At 38.6% G+C, this 8,589-nt stretch overlaps 1 non-coding gene across 1 annotated transcript; it reads left to right on the forward strand.

Moving 5' to 3' along the window:
• The first annotated feature begins 8,024 nt into the window (after positions 1-8,024).
• Positions 8,025-8,096, forward strand: TRNAA-AGC (transfer RNA alanine (anticodon AGC)). The gene has a single exon. It is a non-coding gene; the product is annotated as a tRNA-Ala (tRNA).
• The last annotated feature ends 493 nt before the right edge of the window (positions 8,097-8,589 follow it).

Genomic DNA, 8,589 nt, shown 5'->3' on the forward strand with positions numbered 1-8,589 from the left:
ACACTTGAAACCTACGTAATTTTACTAACCGTTGTCACCCCAATGAATTCAATTAAAAAACAAAACTGACTCAATAAGTAGGGATAATTAGGAGCAACTCAATTTCCCTGAAAACAAGTCATTTTAAACTTACTTTCTCCCTGGATTGTAGTTACAGAATTGTCCAACAAGGAATTATATCAAGTTTGGAGTTCCTCAGCTTTGAGAAGTTTTTCTTTAGCAAGAAAAGAAAGTTAAGGCTAAGGTCAGAATGCTGAGATTCAAATTGATCTTATGCCCTTATCTTGCTAAGCTGTACCTAGCACAAGGAAGATGTGTGTTTAAGTGGTTCTACAATTGTTTTTTCTAACACAGTCAAACAATTAATTAATGACACCTTGGCTACAATTAACTCTGAAGAGGGGGCTAAGTTGGAAAGCAAAGCTGTTGTGACCAAGACTCAGACTTGCAGAGGGAAGCCCCATTAGCGTTCAACACCTTAACCACTTGGCCATCACAGCATCCAAAGTTTGAATTCCTTATACACTGTGTTAGTCATAATATTTTGCTTCAACACCACAATATTTTGGGTTTTGCAAGTTTAAGAGGCTACTAGATATGAAAAACAGAAAACATGAGAAAAATACAGTGTTCTGGGATGGAGAATAGAGGATTCTCAGATAAAAAAAGGATTAGGCATCACTTCCTCATGTTTTTCTCTGCCAAGTTCTAAAACATTGAGCATCTGTATTTAGCAGTGGATTTGTGCTGAAAGGGCAGGAGCCCTCTCCCGGAAGGTTCTTCAAACCTCATCTTGCCTTGTCTCAGGATAGGCTGCTCTGTCCTCCCTGCCTCTGATTTGTGGGAAACCTGATTAGGAAGCTAGTTTCTACTTACAGTCTTAAATCTGGTTTATGGATGATAGGGCACTGCCTCTAGAAAAGACAGTGAAAGAAGAAAGATGATGTGTGTGATCTATGAACACTTACGTATAAAACTTGAGTGTGATTTATGCATTGTAAAGACAATGAATATTCTACATTTTCCTTCAAACATTTTAAGTTCTCAGTCTCATAAAATGTTTGTTAATCACCATATACTCAAAAAACCCATTCAAAACATGAAATAAAATATTTTTGTTTTTACTTAATTCTAGAGAAAATACTTTAGAGGGATACCTGGGAGGAAAGAAAGAGATTGAGTGGTGAAAGAAAGACTATTTCCTGTGTGGGAAGGTGGGTATTAGACCCAGGAGAAAGTTACTTTAGTTGTTTTCCAGTAATTCACCCAATTCAAAGGACAACTAATAGCATACACTAAGAAACAGGTGTGATTTTTTTCCCCCTTAATTCAGTGGCAGAGGCAGATCCATGTTTTATGGTGCCTAAAGCTTATACAATATTGGGGGTTATTTTTAAGAAAAAAAATACAAAAGTATGAATAGAAAACTAGATATGAAAGTAACTATCTACTTTCATGAGAAAATAAATGAGAAAATAAAACAAATTACAAAATTTAAAAAGCTAATGAATTCTACAAATATCATGAAAACATAATTAAAAATTAACTTACTGATATATCTTTATAATTCATTTTTTCCATCTCTACCATTTCAACCTCATTTTCCTCATTATGCTTTCCCAGTTCCATATGCTCTTTTCTGCTCCATTGCGCACTATTTGCATTTTAACTCACAATATCCTTTTAATGTCTTATGTCATTTATTGCACTAGCTACAAGTTCAGGCTTGCTTGTCTCTGGGGTTGATTTCTTTCAAGGCAACATATTCTAGTGATTAAGAGCATTGGCTTTGGAAACACATCATTGTGATTGGCATAAGGCTTTACCCCTTACGAGTTGTGGGAGTCTTGGGAATGTCACTTAAACTCTCTAAGCCTCAGTTTCTTATTTTATAAAATGAGAATAATAATAGTACTTACTCATTGGGTATTATAAAAATTGAATGAGGATACATGTAAATGTACAATCTTCAGCACAAAACTTAATTCAATGACTAGCACATTTGTTGTTCAATAAATTATAATTATTATTAATATTATTGCTATTGTCACATAGTTGCTTTGTGATTACTTCTCTTTCTTTAGCAAATTGTTTCTAAAAGAAAGGCAGTCATGGTGTATGTTGAAATATATGTGTATGTGTCTTGGGCTACTTGCATACTGAATAAGCACTTTATACAAATTATTGAAACTGAAGATGCAGTTAAGATATTTACTCATTGTCATCGTCAACAGTGGGGCTCTTTTACTGTGGAAAAAAAATATGAGGCTCACCTTTTAATGAATTAGAATTGGGCCACTGGGGCTTGTAGCACTCTCTTGGGCTATAAAAAAAGAGATGTGGTTGGTACCATGATTCATGGTCCTAATCTTCCTTCCAAAGAGGCCAGAGCAGAGCTAAAAAGTTTAGATCCTGCATAGTGACAATATTAGGGTTTGAGATCACTGTGAATTAAAATCCAATTGACAGTTTACTCACAGGCTCTAATTCCAAAATAAAAAAGAAAGATGGAAAATTCATGGAGATTTCTCATATTTATCTCACCTTGCTAACCTGAGAATGCTAAACGTCCTAATCTGTCTCTCATTATTTCTGACTTCCTTTACCTGGTTATCATCCAGAACTGTCCTCTACACTCTTTTGCTCAGAGAACGGCAATTCCCAACTTGGTCTATTTTCCTTCCTTTACTTCTGCCCCCTTTTCTGTATTGACTTAGGCTTCATCCCCATTCTCTTTTCCATTTATACTTTGCATCTTGTGTATTCTGCAAAATACACCCAAAAATATGAGCTTAGTTTTCTCTCTTGATTCCTTTTTTAGCATTCTCAGGTTAGGAAAGTGAGATAAAAAAAGGGTCTCTTTTCTCGTTTTCACTGGCTCTAGACAAAAATAGGTCTGCCTTTAGAGGGGAAAATAATGGAATTCTCATTGATTCCCAAAGAATCCACCTTTGAGGTCTAAAAAATTCTGCCCTTTCCACTCTTCCACTACATCATGGGAATAGGAAGTGAAAAAAAAAAAAAAAGCAAACAAACAAAAAAAAAACTTGGAGAGTGAGATAAGTGCAAATGGAAGCTTTCTGGAACCTGGAGACTAATAGCTCCATATGGTCTTGCTGTATTTAAAATGGTGCCTAATTCTTGCTTCTCTAGCGTGTTAAAAATGATCAAAGAAGACAATTTAGGTGATATGAACAAACTTAGTTAACACTTCACGAAGTGGACAGTCTCCTTTCAGAGAACTGCAAAATGGGATAGACAGCAGAAAGCTTTCATAAAAAATAAAGAATAAGGAAAAAAAAAAAGAAAACATATGATTAGCTGGGGCCACAGAGTCAGCCTTATTTGGGGTGAGAAGGCCCACATTCGGCTTGGCATTTGGGGATTGGCTGACTGGATATATTGTGTTTCTGGTCAAGTAAAACATTTACAGGTTATAAAAGTTATCTAAATTTCAGTTTGTTGATGTGGCACCTTGAGCAGGAGTGGCTCCATCCTGGGCCTCGAAAGTTATTTCAACAGGTGATTATGCAAGAAGAAGGAAATAATAGAAAAGTTACTTTGAAGAATTCCACATGATTTGAATACACTCAGTATCTTCAACCTTGCTGAATACATTTACAGATGCAGAAGAGGAGTCAAAACAAATCAAATCAAAAATAAAAATATCTAGTTAGAAGCATCTAAGAATTGCTTTCTCTCTTCCCTTCACATGGAACTGGAACAGTGGAAGAGCATGTAGGAATGAAATAATTACCTCTTATTATCCTCCTTCAGGCCTTTGCAAGGAGCTTTCCATGAGGAAGTTCCACGTGTTGATGACTCTCTAAAGCCGAGGAAATCTCTTAGAATAAAACAGAAAGACAAAGAAGTGGAAAGAAAATTAGAGGGTGATTCCAGGTAGTTCAACAACCAATAGAAAAAAGAAATGAAAAGAAGAAAAGAAGGAGAAGAAAGAACAAACAGAAGAAAATTATCAAGGAAATATATATATATATTTTAAATTTCCTAGAATTAGGGCCAGAAATTTACAGATTAAAAGGTGAATAAGTTAAGATCATGATGATTGATGTAAAACCAAACAATCTAAATATACAATGGCTTAAACAAAACAAAACAAACAAATGTCTTATTCACATAGAGAAAGCTTGAGGGTTCCTAATCAGTAGGGGCATTCCTTCAAACAATGGGTCAGAGACCCAGCTCCTTGCAGTATGTGGCTTATCATCTTTAACACATGACTTCTAAGTTTGCCTGCTCATTAAGACAGTAGGTAGAGAAAGAACTTGGAAGATTGGTTAAGAAATGTTTTTATGATTCAGCCCTGGAAGAGGGACAAATCACATCTGCTCACATTCTATTTGTGAGAACTCAGTTATATGGCCAGACCTAACTCCAAAGGAGTCTGGGAAATGTGGTCTACTTGTGTGCCCAGGAAGAAGAGAGGCCAGTTTGGTGAATAGCTAGCCAGCATTTACCACAAGAAGATCTAATAAATGTCTATCTAGCAAAATGAATGTATTATGAAATTTCAGTCAACTGGGAAGATTCTTATACAATATATTTACTGATGCAACAGCTTGGCTATCCATACCTAGACCCTGCACATTTAGTGAACAACAGAGAAAAAAAAGAGATCATCAGAGATGTTGAGACTTTGGGCCTTTGTACATGAGAAAAAATGTAGCACAGTATTCTCTTCACTATGGGAAGGCCCTATGGACTGTTTATTCAGGCTGGAAAGTAAGGGGAACTTTACAAAGGCCACAGCACTCAAGACTCACAGACTACTCACCCCTAGAGGTAAATAGAGCTGAGAAGAAAGAAGAAAGGTAACTTTTCTCCCTGGGAGATATGACAGTAGACTGACATAACTTGACAATGTAGTAATTAACAATAGTCATACAAGATTTGTTGAGGTCCTAACTTGCATTTTGCATACTTGCCTTCAAACACAAAGTGTGACTTAGAAATAATCCACTAAATAGGGTGTGTGTGTATGTATACTTGCACATGTGTATATTGTATGATATTAAGAGAAAATAACTCAAGACTGCCACCAGATAATTCAAGACCTCGAGAAAAAAGATACCTGCCAAGAAAGGCTTCTGGTGGCTAATTGGGCTCAAATTTAAAAGCAGAGCCTAGCAGCTGTTTCTGAACAGGGGCCTCTCACCCAAACCAAGGAAAAACCTGCACTGAACTACTTGCCTGCACTGTGTTCCTGCCATCTGAGCCAGCCCTTATAAAGGGGTTCCTGGAATTGTATTTCAACCAATAGGACTAAGGCTTTCCCTGTCCAATTGGATGTGGACAGCTATATCCCCCATTGGCATCTTCACTGACCAGATCAGAGCAGCTCCATTCTGACCAAAACAGTGTCTTTTGCACTAATCAAACTGTGAGGATTTGAAGTCCTCATTGGCATGAGGTTAGACCAATCAGGGGTCAGGAGCAGTGACTTCTGTTTATATAAGTCAGCTGCCCTGTGGATCAGAGAAAGTACTTTTCCTTTCCACTAAAGAGGCTCTATTTTCCCAGGCTGGAGCTGAAACACTGAAGATGTCTGGCCAGAACAGAGAAGAGCAGGCGGAACAGAGCAAGGCAGAGTGGAGCAGACTGGTGGGGTGCAGAACAGAGCTGTCAGGTGGGTGAGGGGACTTGCCCCAGGGCTGTCTCCCCCCAAGGCCACCTTGACCTAGGGCTGCCTCACAGCCATGCTGTTTCATAGCTATCACAACTGAGCTGTTTGCACCAAGTAGTTTCCTTTTCACCACACCCCAAGTTGGGGATCCCTATTGGCACTGAATTGGTACCAATGACCATCAGTTGACATACTTCATAGCAATTTGATAAACATCACTAAACCTCTCATTTCATATCAGCCATGATGATGCATAATGCTTTTTGTAAGGATCAAAGAAGCTGATACCCGAAAATGCCTCTGCAATCTTCAGAACATGATATTAATTCACTTACCTCCAAATCACATTCCCAGTGTATCACCCTGAGTTACCTCTTGACTTTCATCTTCCCTGAAGATCTGATGAGTAGGGTTATACACTGCATATGTTTTGGAGTTTTTGCAATATATTGAGCATATGCATGCATGTTCTGTCTTCTGAGTTAAATGTTTAATTTCTTGGGAGAACATGATAACTTAAGAGCTCATTCCACAACTATTCCCCACCTCCCACACATTAGTGCCTGCATATTTTTTGTTGTGATACCTACCTACTGTGAAAAATGATATAAATAGAGCCATTTCAAAATGGAATGGGAGACACCATCCCAGAAGAACTGCCTTTCACAGCTTACTGTTTGAACTTTTGGAATGTTAGAACTGGGCAAAGTAAGCTTTGGACTGGGTCAAACCAACATTATCTTCTAAACAACTGCTTATAAAGCTAACAGGAAGGTATACATCCTGACCACAAGAGGATAATTATGGACATTCTTTAGAATCTGTCAACAGCCATGCATAATAACCTAAAAATAAAAGGCCAAAGTGAGAGGCAACATTTTTTTATTTGAGATCCCCAAAAACGGCTATTTGGGAAGCACTGATTCAGGCAGAAACCCAAATAGTGTTCCAATTAGATGGTGAAAGCAAGGGGCATTTATTGGAAGGGAAAGGGAAATAACTACATGAATAGAAGGAAGGAATTTCGATAGATGCAGATAATTTTGTATAATAACATTAATTCTAAAACATGGCTTTAATTTTCAGTCTGATAGTTATAACAGACATTGTTTGGGTCACAGTGTTGCTTTAGGCCTAATTCAAAGGTTATTTTGTCCAGTTTTAACATTCCAAAGATTGAGGAGTAAGACAAGCAAGGTAATTTCTTTGGGACGGCAGCTCAGACTCCATTTTAAAGTGGCTTTGTTTATACTATTTTTTTTTACAATAGCTAAAGAATAACTTTGTTTATCATCACCAATAGAAAGTCCTTTCTTCTAGTCATGTAATTATTTTCCTTCCCTTTCTCATAAAACCCCCTTACCTTCACCCCGTTATTGGAACACTATTTGGGTCTCTGCCTGAATCAGTGCCTCTGAGGATTGCAATTCTTTGATCTCAAACAAACGTTTGTTGACTCTCACTGTGGCTTTTTATTTTTAAGGTTACCTAGTGCTCTTCCTAGATAAGACATCATTTTTCTATTCCGTTTTTAGTCTACAAGTCTGAGAATCCTTCTTCTGGGGTGACTTCTGGGAAGTCTTAGAAGTTCTTCCAAACAAATGAAGGTCCTTTGAAGTTCAAAGAGGACTCCAAGCGATGCCTGTGTACATGGAATAGTTCCATAAGGGCAGAGGGAGACTGGAAAATAACACTGAATAAAAATCTGTTGAGATGAAATGGTACTTCTTTGAGTCTTCTAAGGAAGTTCCAGGGCCATAATGGTACTAGGGTGCAAGATGAGCCCAGGGGCAAGTTCATTCCCTTATTTTTCATGAATTTCATTAATGAATTCTTCTCCGCAAATCCCAAACGTCACTTCTCAGCCCTCTACCCATTTTTCTTGGACACTCTCTTCTGCTACGAGGGTCCTCCCGGCGAGGCTGGGCAAGGGAAGATTACCAGAGTGGGGGCTGAGACCCACTGAGCCCATCTACAATTCCTCTCTAGCCTTCCCTCCCACCTGGACCTAAATGCCCAGGGCAGCATTTAGGGTTTTCTTCTTTTTATCCTCTCGTATTACTGGGTTTTATGGCAACATTTTTAAGCAGAGAAATTTTATCTCAGACCTCTCCCTGGCTTTGGCCGAGCAGGCTTGCCGCCTTCCCCGCCAGAAGGTGGCGGTAGGGAGAGCGTCTGAGGAGGTGAATCAGTGGGAGATTGCAGGACCAGACAGGGACTTTAGGTATTATACTTAGTTTTCCTTCTCCCGGCTTAGCCGCAAGGAACTATCCAGTATAGGAAAATTTAAAGATTGAATTTAACAAGATAAAACTTCTCTTGCTGGCGCCAAAATGTTAGATAAAAGTCATAGAAATATTTTGAAACACCTTAGGCGTTAGGGGGTGTAGCTCAGTGGTAGAGCGCGTGCTTAGCATGCACGAGGCCCCGGGTTCAATCCCCGGCACCTCCAATTTTTTCCTCCCCCAATTTTACTTTTGCTCTAGACCCTCTCCGGCACATCGTTTGCAGGGAACCTGTCTGGCTCTGCCTGTTTCCTGGTTCTTTCCTTGTCTTCCAGTACTTTTAACTCACGGGAACAATCAGAAAAACAAACGGACTGTATTTCAGCTTAATTTGCCTTTTAAATAGACGCAACTCTGCTTCAGAGCCTCGACACCACCCGGAGTGGCTGTATCAACAAGTGAAAAGATAAAAAGAAGTACCAACTTGCTCCGGATTCCAGAATTCGAAAAGCAAGCGAGGCACCAAATTAACAAGCTTACAACAGTTATGTTGTACTATGGACGAGCAAGACACACAGAAAGAAAAAATAAAAACAAATGTGAAATCCACAGGAAATTTTCTTTAGAATTCTTCGTTTTCTGAGCTGTTCCAGGGTCAAGGAACAAACCCGAAGAGAGGAAAGCTTTTTTGTGGATTTCAATACCAACCTCTCTACCCCT

This window comes from Rhinolophus sinicus, chromosome 2 (assembly GCF_057876585.1).
Source record: "Rhinolophus sinicus isolate RSI-liver-muscle chromosome 2, RSI-T2T, whole genome shotgun sequence".
NCBI lineage: Eukaryota > Metazoa > Chordata > Mammalia > Chiroptera > Rhinolophidae > Rhinolophus > Rhinolophus sinicus.